This window comes from Mobula hypostoma, chromosome X2 (assembly GCF_963921235.1).
Source record: "Mobula hypostoma chromosome X2, sMobHyp1.1, whole genome shotgun sequence".
NCBI classification, from domain to species: domain Eukaryota; kingdom Metazoa; phylum Chordata; class Chondrichthyes; order Myliobatiformes; family Myliobatidae; genus Mobula; species Mobula hypostoma.
Genome location: NC_086129.1, coordinates 23,757,409 through 23,776,583, shown reverse-complemented (window position 1 = coordinate 23,776,583; position 19,175 = coordinate 23,757,409). Strand labels below are relative to the sequence as shown.

Sequence of the window (19,175 nt, the reverse complement as noted above, 5' to 3'; positions counted from 1 at the left end):
CTGCGCTTCTTCCTATAGATGCTGCCTGGCCTGCTGCGTTCACCAGCAACTTTGATGTATGTTGTAGGAATAATGGTGCATAGTTCCCTGAAAGTGGAATCTCATGTGGATAGGGTGGTGAAGAAAGCTTTTGGTATGCTGGCCTTTATAAATCAGAGCATTGAGTATAGGAGTTGGGATGTAATGTTGAAATTGTACAAGGCATTGGTGAGGCCAAATTTGGAGTATTGTGTACAGTTTTGGTCACCGAATTATATGAAAGATGTCAACAAAATAGAGAGAGTACAGAGGTTTACTAGAATGTTACTTGGGTTTCATCACCTAAGTTACAGAGAAAGGTTGAACAAGTTGGGTCTTTATTCTTTGGAGCGTAGAAGGTTGTGGGGGGACTTTATAGAGGTATTAAAATTATGAGGGGGATAAATAGAGCTGACGTGGATAGGCTTTTTCCATTGAGAGTGGGGGAGATTCAAACAAGAGGACATGAGTTGAGAGTTAAAGGGCAAAAGTTTAGGGGTAACATGAGGGGGAACTTCTTTACTCAGAGAGTGGTAGCTGTGTGGAACGAGCTTCCAGCAGAAGTGGTTGAGGCGGGTTCGATGTAGTCGTTTATAGTTAAATTGGACAGCTATATGGACAGGAAAGGAATGGAGGGTTACGGGCTGAGTGCAGGTCGGTGCGACTAGGTGAGAGTAAGAATTCGGCACAGACTAGAAGGGCCGAGATAGCCTGTTTCCGTGCTGTAAATGTTATATGGTTATATATGGTTATAACTTGCAGAGGGCTATTTCAAGAGCGAAGAAACAATTCTGAGTGAGGTTGGAGGGAACATCGGATGCACGTCAACTCTGGTGGGGTTTGCAGGATGTTAATTCCTACAAAGCAAAACACAATAAATAGCATGAATGGCAGCAAGGTAACACAGACAAATCCTCATAGAGGGATCAGAAGTGGAAAGAGTGCGCAGTTTCAAGTTAATGTGTGTCAAGATCTCTGAGGATCTAACCTGGTCCCAACATATTGATGCAGCTATAAAGAAGGTAAGGCAGCGGCTTCAAAGGTCAAAGGTCGAAGGTTCATTTATTATCAAAGCATATGTCCATACACAACTCTGAGTTTTATCTTCTCCAGATAGCCATGAAACAACAGGAAAGTGATTCAGAGAGAAACATCAAAACCCGCACAAAAAGGAACACAATCAGACCGCAAGTTCCCCTTCCCCCACACAAAACGGACAAGAATATCGACCCCCCGACACCCTTTTCCTTCACACAAAAATATGGAAAGAAATGAGCGAAAAACACAGAATATGAAAACCATATTACTGAGAAAGTCCTCAGTCCATAAACACAATAGTCCAATCCATAACACAGAACCACAGTAACATCTTCCTTTGTCAACAAAGAGAGAGACACCATTCAAACACAAAGGCCTACCCCCCAGCCGCGGTGAACCATACAGCGACAGGCCAGTCACAGACACCTTCTCAGCAGCAATCAAAAGGAAGGCAGTTGGCGCTAAACTCTCGCTCGCCTATGGCATTCGCCTCGATGTCTCAATCATTTCAACAGATAAGCAAGGATTGTGTTCATGATACTTAGCCAAAAATTGGAATCATTCCTGGTCACTAGTTTTAACTCACCATTGGTGCTCTCCTTAATAATTTCCTTCTGTTTGCAGATTCCATCTGTTCCTCAAACAATGCCTTATCACAAGGTAATGATTTAAAATGAAGCTGTGAAATTTGTAGTGATAACCCAGAGATAATTTTGTATGCACTGAGGAGCTATCAACCATCTGCAAGTATAATAGGTTTAATCAGGAATATTACTCCCAAGTACCAGTTCGCCAAGCTGTTCCACATGCTTGACTCTGAAAGACAGACAGATATGTAATATCCAGTCTCTGTTTTCCTGGAATACCATGCAATGTGACTTTAATGACTTGAAGGCAAACTTCTAATTGTCATATTAAGTGTAAGAGCCGTTGGAACATGAAGACTACAGATTATGTTTAGTAATACCAAGCAGCATACAATGGTCTTTTACTTCCACCTTGCATTAAACATTCATGGGTGCTGGTGTCATCAGTTCGAAGGTTAAGGCCTGCTTTGTCATTGGTTAAAGGAGTTCACACTACCGCTGCAGAGTCTGGGGAGTCATCTTAGACTCAGTGATAGAGGACTAATCACAGAAACAAGCCTTTCGGCCCATTTAGTCTGTGCCCAACTGTGATCTTGCCTAGTCCCATCAACTCTCACCTGGACCATAGCCATCCATGCCACTCCCATCCACGTATTTATCCAAATTTCTCTTAAATGTTCTGACCAGCGTCTCTGCTGGCAACTTCTTCCACACTCACACCACCTTCTGAGTGAAGAAGTTTCCCCTCATGTTCCCTTAAACTTTTCACTTTTCACCCTTAACCTTTAAATCTAGTCTCAACCTATCTATACCCCTCATTTTTCTAACTCCAGGGAACAAAGTCCTAACCAGTTTAATCTGTTCCTATAACTCAGGTCCTCAAGTTCTGCCAATGTCCTTTAAATTTTCCCTGTACTTTTTCAATCTTTTGGATCTTACCTGTAGGTACAGTAGGTGACTATAACTCCACTTTGGCCTCGCCAACGTCTTCTCTAACTTCAACACAATATCCCAACTCTTGTCCTCAATACTTTGACTTTAAAGGTCTATGTGCCAAAAGCTCTCTTTGTGACCCTATCTGCCTGTGACACCACTTACGAGGAATTATGAATCTGTATTCCTATATCCTTCTGTTCTACCACACTCCTCAGTGCGATACATCAACGCTTGTCTGCATTAAATTTTACCTGCCATTTTTCAGCCCATTTTTCCAGCTGTCCAGATCCCATTACAAACTTTGTTAGGCATCTTTGCTGTCCATTACGCCCTGATCTTAATGTCATCCACAAATTTGCTGATCCAATTTATCACATTATCATCTAGATCATTAATACAGATGACAAACAACAATGGGCCCAAACTTTCAGAAGGCCTTTGACAAGGTGCCACACATGAGGCTGCTTACCAAGTTAAGAGCCATTGGTATGACAGGAAAGTTACTAACATGGTTAGAGCATTGCCTGATTGGTAGGAGGCAGCGACTGGGAATAAAAGGATGTTTTTCTGGTTGGCTGCCAGTGACTGGTGGTGTTCCGCAGGGGTCGGTGTTGGGACCGCTTCTTCTTATGCTGTACATAAAAGATATAGATGATGGAGTAGATGGCTTTGTTGCCAAGTTTGCAGATGATATGAAGATTGGTGGAGGGGCAGGTAGTTTTTGACGAAACAGGAAGGCTGCAGAAGGACTTAGGCAGATTAGGAAAATGGGCAAGAAAGTGGCAAATGAAATGCAATGCTGGAAAATGTATGGTCATACACTTTAGTAGAAGAAATAAATATGCAGACTATTTTTTAAACAGGGAGAAAATTCAAAAATCTGAGATGCAGAGGGACTTGAAAGTCCTTGTGCAGAACACCCTAAAGGTTAACTTGCAAATTGAGTCAGTGGTGAGGAAAGCAAATGCCAAGTTAGCACTCATTTCAAGAGGTCTTGAATATAAGAGCAGAGATGTGATGCTGAGGCTTTATAAGGCACTGGTGAAACCTCGCCTTGAGTATTGTGAATAGTTTTGGGCTGCTTATCTAAGAAAAGATGTTCTAGCATTAGAGAGGATGCAGAGGAGGTTCACAAGGATGATTCTGGAAATGAAAAGGTTATCATTTGAGGAATATTTGATGACTCTGGGCCTGTACTCGCTGGAAATTAGAGGGACGAGGGGGGTTCTCATCGAAACCTTTTGAATGTTGAAAGGCCTAGACAGAGTAGATGTGGAAAAGATGTTTCCCATGGTGGTGGAGTCTAGAACAAGAGGGCACAGCCTCAGGATAGAGGAACATCCATTTAAAACGGAGATGCAGAGAAATTCTTTTAGCCAGAGGGTGGTGAATTTGTGGAATTTGTTACCACAGGCAACTGTGGAGCCCAGGTCATTGGGTGCATTTAAGGCAGAGATTGATAGGTTCTTGATTGGCCATGGCATCAAAGGCTACGGGGAGAAGGCTGGGGAGTGGGGCTGAGGAGGGGAAAAAAAGGATCAGCCTTGACTGAATGGCAGAGCAGACTCGATTTGCCAAGTTGCCTCCTTCTGCTCCTGTGTCTTATGGTCTTATGGTTTAAATAGTCTCCTCATGGTGATCTGGTTTCCTCCTGCATACCAAACACATACAGGTTGGTGGGATAACGTGTGTAGTTGAGTGGTAGGATCTGTGAGGGTGGGGGGAGTTGGTGAGAGAATCAAGTGAATAAAAAATGGGATTCACGTAAAATGGATTGTTGATGGTCAGCATAGACAGTGCTTTATGACTTTATAATATAGCATCTCCTTTTTATTACATCAGTGTTAGTTTGGCAATAGACAATTGTTTAAGAAAAAGCTATTCTTGACAAAAAGAGCTTAGAAACTGTTATTTTGTGCTGTTTGTATGTCTTTGAATGAAATTTGCATTTGACAGTTTACTGAAAAAGTAAAGCAGTGTTTGAGTTCACAAGGACCAACATTAGGTTCATTCTGACATTCAGGATTATCATTGAGATTTACGATATACTGTCAATGATTACCACCTCATATCCTGGCGAGAAATCTGTGCAGTTACGGTTGCAAGATAGTTAAAGGCAAAGGGAACAGAAGTTCAGTTTTGAGTCTTTGCAACACTGGTATTTAAAGGACTTCAGATGAGAAAGAATTTGATGGATATAAATATACCTGTCAAGAGTAGAGTACACATATGTTCCAGTCAGAAGGAAGGACAAGGATAGCAAGGTAAGAGAACCTAGGATATTGAGGGAGATAATGAATTTATTCAAGAAGGAAAAGGGAAAGTAAGTAATGCTTAGGAAGCTAGAATCAAACAGAGCCCTTAAGGAATATAAAGAAGCCAGGAAAAAAACTCTAGAGGGGAATTAGGAAAACCAGGAGGGGCCACGAAATGTCTTCGGCAAGTCGGATTAAAGAGAATCGTAAGGCATTCTACACCTACATCAAATGCAAGGAGTTAACTATAGAGAGGGTAGGATTCTTAAGGACCATTATTCTTAGATGTGGCGGACGTGGGTGAGGTCATTAATGAGTGGAGGATAGGGAGGTCAGTGTTGAGAGTATTAATATGCCAGGGGCATTTCGAGGTAAGAGAGGTGGTAGTATTAGATCTCTTAAAGGGAATTGCATTGGATAAATCTGCAGGACCTGATGGGATGTAGCCCAGGTTATTGAGAGGCAAGCAATGAGCCTGCTTGACTGCATGTCCAACCAGGGATAATCCTGGAAACTATAGACTGATGAGTCTTACATCAGTGGCAGGGAAGTTACTGGAGAAAATACTTCAGGATAGGATTTATGACCATTTGGAAAACCATGGCCTAATTAGAGAGTACCAGCATTGTCTTACTAACTTGTTTGAGTTTTTTGATGAGATGACGAGGGTGATTGATGAAGATGTTGCTGTTATCTACATGGACTTTAGTAAAGCACTTGACAAGCTCCCTTATGGGAGGCGCATCCAGAAGATTAAGATGCATGGGATCAGTGGTGAATTGGCCTTTTGGATGTGGAACTGTCTTGCTCATAGAAGACAGAGGGTTGTGGTTGAAGGGACTTATTCTGGCTGGAGGTCTGTGATTAATGGTGTTCTGCTGGGATCTGTACTAGAACCTGGTGTTTGTCATGTATAGAAATGAGCTGAATGAAAATATAGATGGGTGGGTTGATAAATTTGCAGATGTTACAGGGCAAAAATCTAAAAGGGCCAATTTTCAACATAATTGTATAAGGGTTAAGAGTGTTGTAAAAGCAAGCCTGAAGATTTTGTGTGTCAATGCAAGGAGCATTCGTAACAAGGCGGATGAATTAAAAGTGCAGAATGTTATTAATGAATATGATATAGTTGGGATCACAGAGACATGGCTTCAGGGTGACCAAGGATGGGAGCTCAACATCCAGGGATATTCAATATTCAGGAGGGATAGACACGAAAGAAAAGGAGGTGGGGTAGCATTGCTGGTTAGAGAGGAGATTAATGCAATATAAAGGAAGGATATTAGCCGGGAGGATGTGGAATCGGTATGGGTAGAGCTGCGTAACACTAAGGGGCAGAAAACGCTGCTAGGAGTTTTGTACAGGCCACCTAACAGAGGTAGTGAGGTTGGGGATGGCATTAAACAGGAAATTAGAAATGCGTGCAATAAAGGAACAGCAGTTATAATGGGTGACTTCAATCTACATATAGATTGGGTGAACCAAATTGGTAAGGTTGCTGAGGAAGAGGATTTCTTGGAATGTATGCGGGATGGTTTTTTGAACCAACATGTTGAGGAACCAACTAGAGAGCAGGCCATTCTAGACTTGGTACTGAGCAATGAGGAACGGTTAATTAGCAATCTTGTCGTGCGAGGCCACTTGGGTAAGAGTGATCATAATATGGTGGAATTCTTCATTAAGATGGAGAGTGACATAGTTAATTCAGAAACAAAGATTCTGAACTTAAAGAAGGGTAACTTTGAAGGTATGAGACGTGAATTAGCTAAGATAGACTGGCAAATGATACTTAAAAGGGTTGATGGTGGATATGCAATGGCAAGCATTTAAAGATCGCATGGATGAACTACAACAATTGTTCATTCCAGTTTGGCAAAAGAATAAACCAGGGAAGGTAGTGCACCCATGGCTGACAAGAGAAATTAGGGATAGTATCAATTCCAAAGAAGAAGCATACAAATTAGCCAGAAAAAGCGGCTCACCTGAGGACTGGGAGAAACTCAGAGTCCAGCAGAGGAGGACAAAGGGCTTAATTAGGAAAGGGAAAAAAGATTGAGAGAAAACTGGCAGGGAACATAAAAACTGACTGTAAAAGCTTTTATAGATATGTGAAAAGAAAAAGATTAGTTAAGACAAATGTAGATCCCTTACAGTCAGAAACAGGTGAATTGATCAAGGGGAACAAGGACATGGCAGACCAATTGAATAATTACTTTGGTTCTGTCTTCACTAAGGAGGACATAAATAATCTTCCGGAAATAGTAGGGGACCGAGGGTCTAGTGAGATGGAGGAACTGAGGGAAATACATGTTAGTAGGGAAGTGGTGTTAGGTAAATTGAAGGGATTAAAGGCAGATAAATCCCCAGGGCCAGATGGTCTGCATCCCGGGTGCTTAAGGAAGGGGCCCAAGAAATAGTGGATGCATTAGTGATAATTTTTCAAAACTCTTTAGATTCTGGACTAGTTCCTAAGGATTGAAGAGTGGCTAATGTAACCCCACTTTTTAAAAAAGGAGGGAGAGAGAAACCAGGGAATTATAGACCGGTTAGCCTAACATCAGTGGTGGGGAAAATGGTAGAGTCAGTTATCAAAGTTGTGATAACAGCACATTTGGAAAGCGGTGAAATCATCGGACAAAGTCAGCATGGATTTGTGAAAGGAAAATCATGTCTGACGAATCTCATAGAATTTTTTGAGGATGTAACTAGTAGAGTGGATAGGGGAGAACCAGTGGATGTGGTATATTTGGATTTTCAAAAGGCTTTTGACAAGGTCCCACACAGGAGATTAGTGTGCAAACTTAAAGCACACGGTATTGGGGGTAAGGTATTGATATGGATAGAGAATTGGTTGGCAGACAGGAAGCAAAGAGTGGGAATAAACGGGACCTTTTCAGAATGGCAGGCAGTGGCAAGTGGGGTACCGCAAGGCTCAATGCTGGGACCCCAGTTGTTTACAATATATATTAATGACTTGGATGAGGGAATTAAATGCAGCATCTCCAAGTTTGCGGATGACACAAAGCTGGGCGGCAGTGTTAGCAGTGAGGAGGATGCTAAGAGGATGCAGGGTGACTTGGATAGGTTGGGTGAGTGGGCAAACTCATGGCAGATGCAATTTAATGTGGATAAATGTGAAGTTATCCACTTTGGTGGCAAAAACAGGAAAACAGATCATTATCTGAATGGTGGCCAATGAGGAAAATGGGGGGTGCAATGAGACCTGGGTGTCATTATACACCAGTCATTGAAAATGGGCATGCAGGTACAGCATGGTATGGTAAAAGGTGAATGGTATGCTGGCATTTATAGCGAGAGGATTCGAGAACAGGAGCAGGGAGGTACTACTGCAGTTGTACAAGGCCTTGGTGAGACCACACCTGGAGTATTGTGTGCAGTTTTGGTCCCCTAATCTGAGGAAAGACATTCTTGCCATAGAGGGAGTACAAAGAAGGTTCACCAGATTGATTCCCAGGATGGCAGGACTTTCATATGATGAAAGACTGGATCGACTAGGATTATACTTGCTGGAATTTAGAAGATTGAGGGGGGGATCTTATTGAAACGTATAAAATCCTAAAGGGATTGGACAGGCTAGATGTAGGAAGATTGTTCCTGATGTTGGGGAGGTCCAGAACGAGGGGTCACAGTTTAAGGATAAAGGGGAAGCCTTTCAAGACTGAGATGAGGAAAAACTTCTTCACACAGAGAGTGGTGAATCTGTGGAATTCTCTGCCACAGGAAACAGTTGAGGCCATTTCGTTGGCTATATTTAAGAGGGAGTTAGATATGGCCCTTGTTGCTAAAGGGATCAGGAAGTATGGAGAGAAGGCAAGTACAGCGTTCTGAGTTGGATGATCAGCCATGATTATACTGAATGGCGGTGCAGGCTCGAAGGGCTGAATGGCCTACTCCTGCACCTATTTTCTATGTTTCTATGTTTCTATGATAGTAATATTGGTGGTGCTGTGGATTTGGGTGGAGAAATGGCAAATGGAGTTTAACCCAGCCAAATGTGAAATTTTGCACCTTAATAGATCAAATGTAACTGTTAAGGGACCCTTAAAAGTGTTGGTGAACAGAGCGATCTTGGGGTCCAAGTTCATAGCTCCCTGAAATTGACTACATAGGCTTGTCTTTATTAGTTGAGGCATTGATTTCAAAACCCAGGAAGGTATGTTGCAGCTTTATAAAACTCAAGTTTGGCCTCATCCGGAGTATTACATACAGTTCTGTTCGTCCCATTATTAGAAGCACGTTGAAACTTCGGAGAGAGTGCAAAGAGTGGTTGGTGCCTGGGGTGGATGTAGAGGCAGAATCATTAGGGATTATTAAGAGACAATTAGATAGGCACATAAATGAGAGAGAAATGGAAGGATATAGACATTGTGTAGGCAGTAGGGATTAGTTTAGTTGGCCATTAAATTGGTAATTAAATTCCACACAATATTGAGGGTCGAAAGGCCTGTTCCTGTACTGGACTGTTCTATATTCTATGTACCTCTCCATATAAACTTAGATCGGAAAATTTCAGAAGATGTCATTAAGTTTGATGGATCATCAAAGAACACATTCTAAATGCTTTTCAATTTGACACAGATGGAATCCTTTTGTAATATTAGTTTGCTGCAAGTATCTAATTCAATGATTTCCTTCTTGTTTTCAGATTCTGCTGTCATACCCAGTGGTAAGGATATTATGTAATATTGTCAGATGGGTAAATAGCTGATGATAATGCAAACCTGTAACAAGTTGAGCATCTCTTGCCTACAATTCCTTCATCTGGGAATCAATCCCAAGATCTATATAAACTATCCAGGATCTGTATTCCCAGATCTCTTTGTTCTACTTCACTCTTCAGTGCCCGACAGTTCACTGTCCATAAGAGCATAAGGTACAGGAGCAGGATTAGGCTATTCGGCCCATTGAGTCTACTTGGCCATTCACTCATGGCTGATTTACTATCCCTCTCAACCCCATTCTCTTGCCTTCTCCCTGAAACCTTTGATGCCCTGACTAATCAAGAACCTGTCAACCTCCGCTTTAAATATACTCAATGACCTGGCCTCTACAGCCATCTGTGGCAATAAATTCCACAGGTTCACCACCCTCTGACTAAATAAATTCCTCCTCATCTCTGTTCTAAAGGGACGTCTTTCTATTCCAAGCTGCAGCCTCTGGTCCTAGATTCCCTGCTGTAGGAAACATCCTCTCCAATATCCACTCTATCTTAGCCTTTCAATATTCAGTTGGTTTCTCTGAGATCCCCCAGGCTTATAAACTTCAGAGAGTGCAGTTCAGAGCCATGAAACACTCCTCATATGTTAACCCCTTCTTTCCAAGGATCATTCTCATGAATGTCCTCTGTATCCTCTCGAAAGCCAGCACATGTTTTCTGAGAAAAGGGACCCTGAACTGCTCACGATACTCCAAGTGCAATCTGACCAATGCCTTGTAAAGCCTCAGCATCACATCCTTGCTTTTATATTCTAGTCCTCTTGAAATGAATGCTAACATTGCATTTTGCCTTCCTTACCGCTGATCCAACCTGCAAGTTAACCTTTAGAGAGTCCGACACGAGGACTCCCAAGTGCCTTTGCACCTCAGATTTTTTTTAATTTTCTCCCAGTTTAGAAAATAATCTATGCCTTTATTAATTCTTCTAAGGTGTATAACCATACACTTCCCTACACTTTATTCCATCTGCCACCTTTTTGCCCATTCTCCTAACCCGTCTTAGTGCCTCTGCTTCCCCAACACAACCTGCCCCTCTACCTATCTTTGTATCATCTGCAAATTCGGCCACAAAGCCATCAAACATTGCTTTTTCTTCATGCCTTTTCTATCTCCAGTTGTAATTTGTACCCCACATCCTGGCTATTTTTGGAGGTCTTAATATAACTCCTTTGAGGGTCTTTTTAGCCTTACAGTTTCTTAACTCTACCCACGAGGATTCTACATCTTCAAATCCTAAATTACCTCTTTACAAGGATTAGATTTCGTTTTTTACCAACAAAGTCACCCTGACCCTCTGCCTACCTGCCTGTCCTTTTGATACAATGTGTATCCTTGGATGTTAAGCTCTCAACTATGTCCTTCTTTCAGCCACGACTCACTGGTGCCCATAGAGTCATACCTGCCAATCTCTAACTGTGTTACAAGATCATCTATCTTAATCCGTATACTGTATGCATTCAAATATAACGCCTCAGTCCTGTATTCATCAGCCTTTTCAATTTTCCTCCCATGTTACACTTCAACTCATCCCACTGACTGCAATTTTTCCCCATCATCTGCCTGTCCTTCCTCACAGTCTCACTACACACTGCATTGACTTGTGTACCAACTGCCCCATCCTTAGCCCGATCACTCAAGTTCAAATAGCCCTGCTAAATTAGTTTAAACCCTCCCCAACACTGGCACTGTGTTGGTGCGTGGCCAAGTGGTTAAGGCATCGGCCTAGTGATCTGAAGGTCGCTAGTTCGAGCCTCAGCTGAGGCAGCATGTTGTGTCCTTGAGCAAGGCACTTAACCACACATTGTTCTGTGACGACACCAGTGCCAAGCTGTATTGGCCCTAGTGCCCTTCCCTTGGACAACATCGGTGGTGTGGAGAGGGGAGACTTGCAGCATGGGCAACTGCCGGTCTTCCATACAACCTTGCCCAGGCCTGCGCCCTGGAATCCTTCCAAGGCGCAAATCCATAGTCTCATGAGACTAACGGATGCCTATTAACACTGGCTTTTCAATCAACATTCCCTCCCCCTGCAAAAAATATTAGCATAAAATGAATAGAACTATACATTAAATTCAAATGGTTTGCAAATAATTTTGAAGCCAGTTGAGAATAGTTTTGTGTTAATTCATATCAATAACAGAATTAATGATTTCCTGTTTATTTATAGGTTCCACTTGTAAATTTGGTTCACGTCCAGGTAAGAATACAACATGAAAGTGTGATGTATACGTGATAGAGTTATCATCATTCAAGTGAGTGTGCTTAAGTGAATGCAATTTGCTCAGTGCAATTGCATTCTCCAATTCCCACTTGCATTTCTGGTTGACTTCATCCTCTTGGTTCTCTCATCACACATGTGATGGAGGTAGAACAGTAACATAATGGCTAGCACAACGCTTTACAGTACCAGCGACCTGGGTTCAATTCCCATTGCTGCCTGTAAGGAGTCTGTACATTCTCCCTGTGACCGCATAGGTTTCCTCCAGGTACTCCAGTTTCCTCCCACAGTCCAAAGACCTACTGGTTTGTTGGTTATTTGGCCTTTGTTAATTGTCCCATGATTAGGCTAGGATTAAATCAGGTGATTGCTAGGTGGCGTGGCTTAAAGGGCCAGAAGGGCCTCCTATGCACTATATGTCAATAATAAATAAGTAAATAAACAAACAAATGAACAAACATAAATAAATAAATAAAAATAAACATGCTGTGTCCAATCAACAGTATTTTTACTCAGATCTAGTCTTTTGTGACAACATCTAGCAGACACGGGAGAAGTTGGGAGCTTTGTATGATGTGATGTTAAATCATAAATGTAGCCCTTCAGATATCTAGAACACCAGAACTGGGGGAGTTGATGCAACCATGTGAATATCAGCTTTTATGAGGTTATTGATTATGAAGCCTTTAGATTCCCATTGGTGTGAAACAGTTTGCTGATGGCCATTGTGTAGTTGGGTTTTTTTTTGGAGAAACAACCTGTTAGTTTGAAGGCAATTATTGATAGAATGTTTTTGTATTTCATCATTAGCCATTAAAAATTAAATTGAAAGCAAAACATCAAAGTGATTATTTCTTTTGGAACATTGCCGGGGAACCTAAACTAATTTGATCCAGGATTGACCACCATTCCCATGACAGCTACGTATGACAATCACTGGATTGGGACACATTCAAGTTAAATCCCCTACTTGTGACCTGAAACCCTTCACAACACACACTGGCAGGGGCATGGGAACCAGAGTGACAAGGCTGAGGATGGGGTAGTAGGTTTGCCATCAGAGGCAGTGTGTAATGAGACTGCCAGCAAGGACAGGTTGAAGGTGTAATATTTGAGTGCACGCAGTATACAGAATAAGGTAGATGAACTTGTGGCGCAGTTACAGATTGGCATGTATGATGTTGTGGGCATCAATGAATCGTGGCTGAAAGAAGATCGTAGCTGGGAGCTTAACATCCAAGGATACACATTGTCTCGGAAGGACAGACAGGTAGGCAGAGGGGGTGGCATGGCTCTGTTGGCAAAAAATGAAATTAAATCCTTAGAAGGAGGTGGAAGATGTCAAATCGTTGTGAGTAGAGTGAAGAAACTGCAAGGGTAAAAAGACCCTGATGGGAGTTTAGACGCCGAACAGTAGCAAAGATGCGAGCTACAAATTACAATGGTAGATAGAAAATGCATTCAAAGGGGCAATATTACAATAGTCATGGGGGATTTCAATATGGAAGTAGAATGGGAAAATTATGTTGGTGCTGGACCCCAAGAAGGGGAATCCGTAGAATGCCTACAAGGTAGCTTTTTAGAGCAGCTTGTGGTTGAGCCAACTAGGGGATCAGTTATTCTGGATTAGGTGCTGTGCAAAGAACTGGAATTGATTAGGGAGAGCTTAAGGTAAAGGAACCCTTTGGAGACAGTCATCATAATATGATAGACTTCACCCTGCAATTTGAGAAGGAGAAGCTAAAGTCAGATGTATCAGTATTTCAGTGGACCGAAGGGAATTACAGAGTCATGAGAGAGGAGCTGGCCAAAATTGATTGGAAGGGGACACTAGCAGAGAAGATGGTACAGCAGCAATGGCTGGAGTTTCTGGGAGCCCTTGGAAGGCACAGGACAGATACATCCCAAAGGAGTATTCCAAAGTATTCTAAAGACAGGATGACGCAACTATGGCTGACAAGGGAAGTCAAAGACTACATAAATGTCAAAGAGAGCAAAATTAATGGGAAAGTACAGGATTGGGAAGCTTCTAAAAACCAATAGAAGTCAACTAAAATAAGTAATAAAGAAGGAAAAGATGGAATATGAAGGTAAGCTAGTCAATAATATTAAAGAGGATACCAAAAGTTTCTTCAAATACATAAAAAGTCAAGGGGTGAGAGTAAATATCGAACCACTGGAAAATGATGCTGGAGAGGTTGTTATGGAGCACAAAGAAATGGCGGACAAACTGAATAAGTATTTTGGATCAGGCTTCACTGTGGAAGACACTAGCAGTATGCCAGAAGTTTGAGAGTATCAGGGAGCAGAAGTCAGTGAGGTTGCCATTACTAGGGAGAAGGTGCTTGGGAAACTGAAAGGCCTGAAAGTAGGAAAGTCATCTGGACCAGATTGTCTATACTGAAAGAGGTGGCTGAAGGGATTATGGATGCATTAGTAATGATCCTTCAAGAATCACTAGATTCTAGCATGGTTCTGGAGGGCTGGAAATTGTAAATGTCACTCCACTCTTCAAGAAGAGTGAGAGGCAGAAGAATGGAAATTACAGGCCAGCTAGTCTGACCTTAGTGGTTGGGAAGATGTTGGAGTCTACTGTTAAGGATGTGGTTTCAGGTTACTTGGAGGCACATGATAAATTAGGCCGGAGTCAGTATGGTTTCCATATGGGAACATTTTGCTTGGCAAATCTGTTGGAATTCTTTGAAGAAATAACAAGCAGGATAGACAAAGGAGAATTGGTAGATGTTGTGTATTTAGATTTTCAGAAGCCCTTTGACAAGGTGCCACACATGAGGTTGCTGAACAAGTTAAAAGCCCATGGATAGAGCATTAGCTGACTGGCAGTGGACAAAGAATGGGAATAAAGAGAGTATTTTCTGGTTGACTGCCAGTGACTAGTGGTGTTCCACAGGCTATGTTCCCTCTAAGCTGTGTGTGTGTGCGCGCACACACATTTTTCAACAAGCGCAACAAGTTACCTAAAATAATGCAGTAATTAATAATTATACTTATTGAAAATAATCTTTTAGCTAAATGTTTCTATTAACTAGTTAGTCGGTTTTTCAAATACCACAATGCACGTCACTAATTTACGTCACCTCACCTTTCCTGTTCCGGTTTGTACAGCTGCATCACAGCGGCAGCCATCTTTGATGGACAGTGTTCATGTCCTAAACTTTACAAAGGTCTGTTTCAAATCCTGTAGATAGCTTACTAAGTTTTTATTGAAAAAAATATTGATTCACTATGTTGAATTCAAAAGAAGCAAAGGGCGTGAAGCGCAAAAGAACTGCAAATTTGTTTAAAGTTGAATGGCTTAACAAAATAGTAGGAACTGCTATACCAAAAGCTCATGAGGTCACGAACGTTCAGCTACGAGAAATATTTATGTATGATTCGGAAACTGGAGTTATCTGTCTGTATTGTCGTAATGCGAAAGTTGCTGGAGAATTTGCTAGTGGAAAGAAGTGGGATGATATTTGGAAACTTGACTTTTTGAAGCATTATTTGGCAAGTTAGTCGCATTTGGACAGTGTACAAAAGCTCAGGCAACAGAACTCATCATTACCCGTTACAGGAGTGAACGCATGTTACGGTTGAGTGCAGATGAGCGAGAGCGAAAATGATCAAACTCAGAGGAGATCGAAGTTCTTATCAACAGTGTGTTGTTAGCTGTTAAAATGAATAACTCTTTACATTCAGTTCAACACATTAATGAACATATGGAAAAGTATGTTCAACTCCCAGACAGCTGGCGAAGCAAAAATTATGCATTCGAATTTCTGGAGACTATCAACTTTATTGTTCAGAAAGACATGTTAGACAGTTTAATGATTTCAAATTTTCCGTGCAAGAAAAAATTAAATCCAAGCTGATTTCAAACTTTGCTCAAATGGTGGCATTTGTACTTCAAAATCAACAGTTTTGCAACCTTGCACAGTTGATGGACATTGGGGAAACCTTTCTTGCGTCTAGTGCAGACTGTGAGCGAGGTTTTAGCCTAATGAATCAACTCAAAAACAAGCTGAGAAACCGTTTCCGTGAATGTCATTTGGATATGTTAATGAGAATCAAAAGCTATCAATTGGATGGAAGTTCTATTAGTCTAGACAGAGTTTACAAAGAATGGGTAAATGCCAAAGACAGGAGAGAGAAAAAATAACTGAGTGACTTAAATATGTATGTTATTTTGTTGTTATTCTGTGCAGTTTTATGTCAAATATTTTGTAAACCTACATAAACTGTGCCATGTGTTCATTCAGTGCGCACATACTTTTGTCACAGGAAAAAAATGTGCACAATATAAGATTTTTGTGCACACTGACTACTAAAAATTAGAGGGAACATTGTCCACAGGGGTCTGTTTTGGGACCGATTCTTTTTAGGTTATATGTCAATGATTTAGATGATGGAATTGACATCTTTGCGGCCAAATTTGCAGATGATATGAAAATAGGTGGAGGAAACAGAGAGACTACAGAAAGCCTTAGACAGATTCGGAGAATGGACAAAGAAGTGGCAGATGGGATACAGTGTCAGGAAGTGTACGGACATGCACTTTGGAAGGAGAAATAAAAGCATAGACTATTTTCTAAACGGAGAGAAAATTCAAAACTCTAAGGTGCAAATTCTCTCATGCAGAATTCCCTAAAGTTTAATTTGCAGGTGGAGTCAGTGGTGAGGACGGCAAGTGCGATATTAGCATTTATTTTGAGAGGACTAGAATATAAGAGCAAGGATGTAATGCTGAGGCTTTATAAAGCACTGGTGAGGCATTATTTTGAGTATCGTCAGTAGTTTTGGGCCCCTAATCTGAGAAAGGATATGCTGACATTAGAGAGCATTCAAAGGAGGTTCATGGAAATGACTCCAAGATTGAAAGACTTAACATATGAGCTGCGTTTGATGGCTCTGGGCCTGTATTCACTAGAATTCAGAAGAATGAGAGGGGATATTATTGAAATCTATTGAACGTTGAAAGGCCTCGATAGAGCGGATGCGGAGAGGATGTTTCCTATGGTTGGGGAGTCTAAGACCAGAGGACACAGCCTCAGAACAGAGGAACATCCATTTAGAACAGAGATGATGAGGAAATTCTTTAGCTAGAAAGTGGTGAATCTGTGGAATTATTTGCTGCAGGCGGCTGCGGAAGCCAGGTCATTTGGTATACTTAAGGCAGAGCTTGATGGATTTTTGATTGGTCAGGGCATGAAGGAATACGGGGAGAAGGCAGGAGATTGGGGCTGAGAGGGAAATGGATCAGTCATGATGAAATGGCGGAGCAGATTCGATGGGCCAAATGGCCTAATTATGCTCCTATATATTATGGTATTATGGTCTTATAGTCTCCTTGGCCACCAATCTTGTATCTAACCTCTGCCAATTCCTAATTGTCCAAAATCTACTCCCCGCCATATTATTTCCAGAGGCCACTCCAATGTTCCTGATCATCCCCCAATCCCCTCTCCAAACCATCCGACACTTCCTCCATGAGCAAACACCCGACTCCTTTCCCCACCCACCAATTCACCATCCATCCAGGCTCATTACCATCCAGTCCATCTTAATGGTGTGTTACTTCAACAAAGCTGAGTAGTGTGGTCAAGAATGGCTGCCACCCTAGCCATTCCCCTTTCTCTCTTCTGCCTTTTGGGAGAAGATACAGGAGATGGAAAGCTTAGACAACCATACTCAAGAACAGCTTCTTCCCCACTGCTTTATCAGACTCCAGAACCAACTTCCTCAATCACCTCTCAGTGGTGGTGCCTTGTTCTTGAACCCTTAATTCTTCCTCTTCCATTATTATCACTTTAGAATGTCTTTATACATTACTTCGTTTGCACTCCTCTACTCTGCATCATTGTTGTTTAGAACATCATTGTATTTAGGATTGTATTTATTATTACCATGTATGCTACTTAATTTATGAACTGAATTAGCAGTGCAAAGTGTCTGATTTAAGTTTTGATATCCCAGCCTCATTATGCAATTGAATGCCTCTTCTCTAGAGCAAGAAGATGACAGGACCGTTCCCATCCATCCTGAGCATCAACCTTTACAGCCCACATGGTTGGTAGATCCAACGATCCGTGGCCTTCTCAAAGATAAGCCATTACATTCTCCAAGCAGCTCAGAGCAAAATTACCCTGTCCCTCCTGAGAACTGGGCACTACACGCAACATGTGTTTCAGAATCAAAGGACCCAATTCCTTCTGTGGACCAACCTCTCCATGCACCATTCTCTTCAAGATCAAGTTACCCTGCTCCTCTTGAGAACCAACCATCTATTCCAAGTATTCCTCCTCAGGACCAAGGACGATTGACCTCATGTGTTTCAAAGCAGAATGATTTCACCCCTCTTCTGGAGCAACTGTTACACATACCAAGCACTTCAAAGGCAAAGGATTTGGTACCTCCTAACAATCAGCAGCAGTATGTTGCATGTGGCTCAGTTTTAAACAACATCATCCCTCTTGCCAGTCAGCCTATCAGCACTCCGCCAGTTTCAGAGTCAAAGGATCCTGGCCCTGTTAAATCCCCACCATTACACACCAAGTGTGCTTCAAAGTCAGAAAACCCTGTTCCTCGTGAGAATAAGCCGTCATATAAACCATGCATTTCTGAGTGTGAAGACTCTACCCATCAGGAAGACCAGTCTCAAGGCCCTCAATGTTCTTCACAGTCAAAGGGGCACATCCCATCTAAGGAACAACTAGCACAGTGTTCATGCAGAAAATCCGAGGAGCCCATTCCTCCTGACAACCGACCACCACAAGCTTGCAACATTCAAGAGACAGGCTCATCATGTGAACATGCTACTGAAATATCTAAGCCAGCATCTGGCAAGTCTATGGGCACATGTGAGCAGAAGCACATAGAGGTGATAAGCACAGTGGCAGATAATAATCCTGGTAGGTGCCATCCTTTCCCAGCTTTGCTCAATAGGATAGAGATGTACAATTCCGGCACCCATTAACAGGAGAATTTTTTGAGACACAGGAATGAATCTGCAAGGTGCCTACTATCCTGCCAAGCAGACTACCCACATGGCAGGGACACTATTGCCATTTGTGAGCTGTTTCACAGGAGTTATTTTTCTTCTTCTACTCCCCAATGACACCACAGCCCAACTGTTAAATCTGGAGAGAGTTCTCCCAACTTTTAAACCCCTGACAGAAGGTCTGTCAGCTATATACAGACCAGAACTTTGATGTCCACTCTACCTGGTGGATACTGTTCCCTCTAAGCTGTGTGGGTGCCCAGTCGCACAGTAACTGAAATGCTTCCATGCACATAGACTTTCTTGCCACACAGCTGGATTTTTCTTTTACATAAAGTTTTGTTGAACTGCCATGCAGTTCTCAGGTCATGTAAACATTTTCTGCT

At 42.0% G+C, this 19,175-nt stretch overlaps 1 long non-coding RNA gene across 1 annotated transcript in view; it reads left to right on the top strand.

Moving 5' to 3' along the window:
• The window catches only part of LOC134340817 (uncharacterized), a 49,560-nt gene that overhangs the window by 17,722 nt on the left and 12,663 nt on the right, over positions 1-19,175 (top strand). The window contains exons 2-3 of the long non-coding RNA XR_010016644.1: positions 9,501-9,521; positions 11,739-11,768. This is a non-coding gene — a long non-coding RNA (uncharacterized LOC134340817). The remainder of the gene's footprint in view (positions 1-9,500; positions 9,522-11,738; positions 11,769-19,175) is intronic.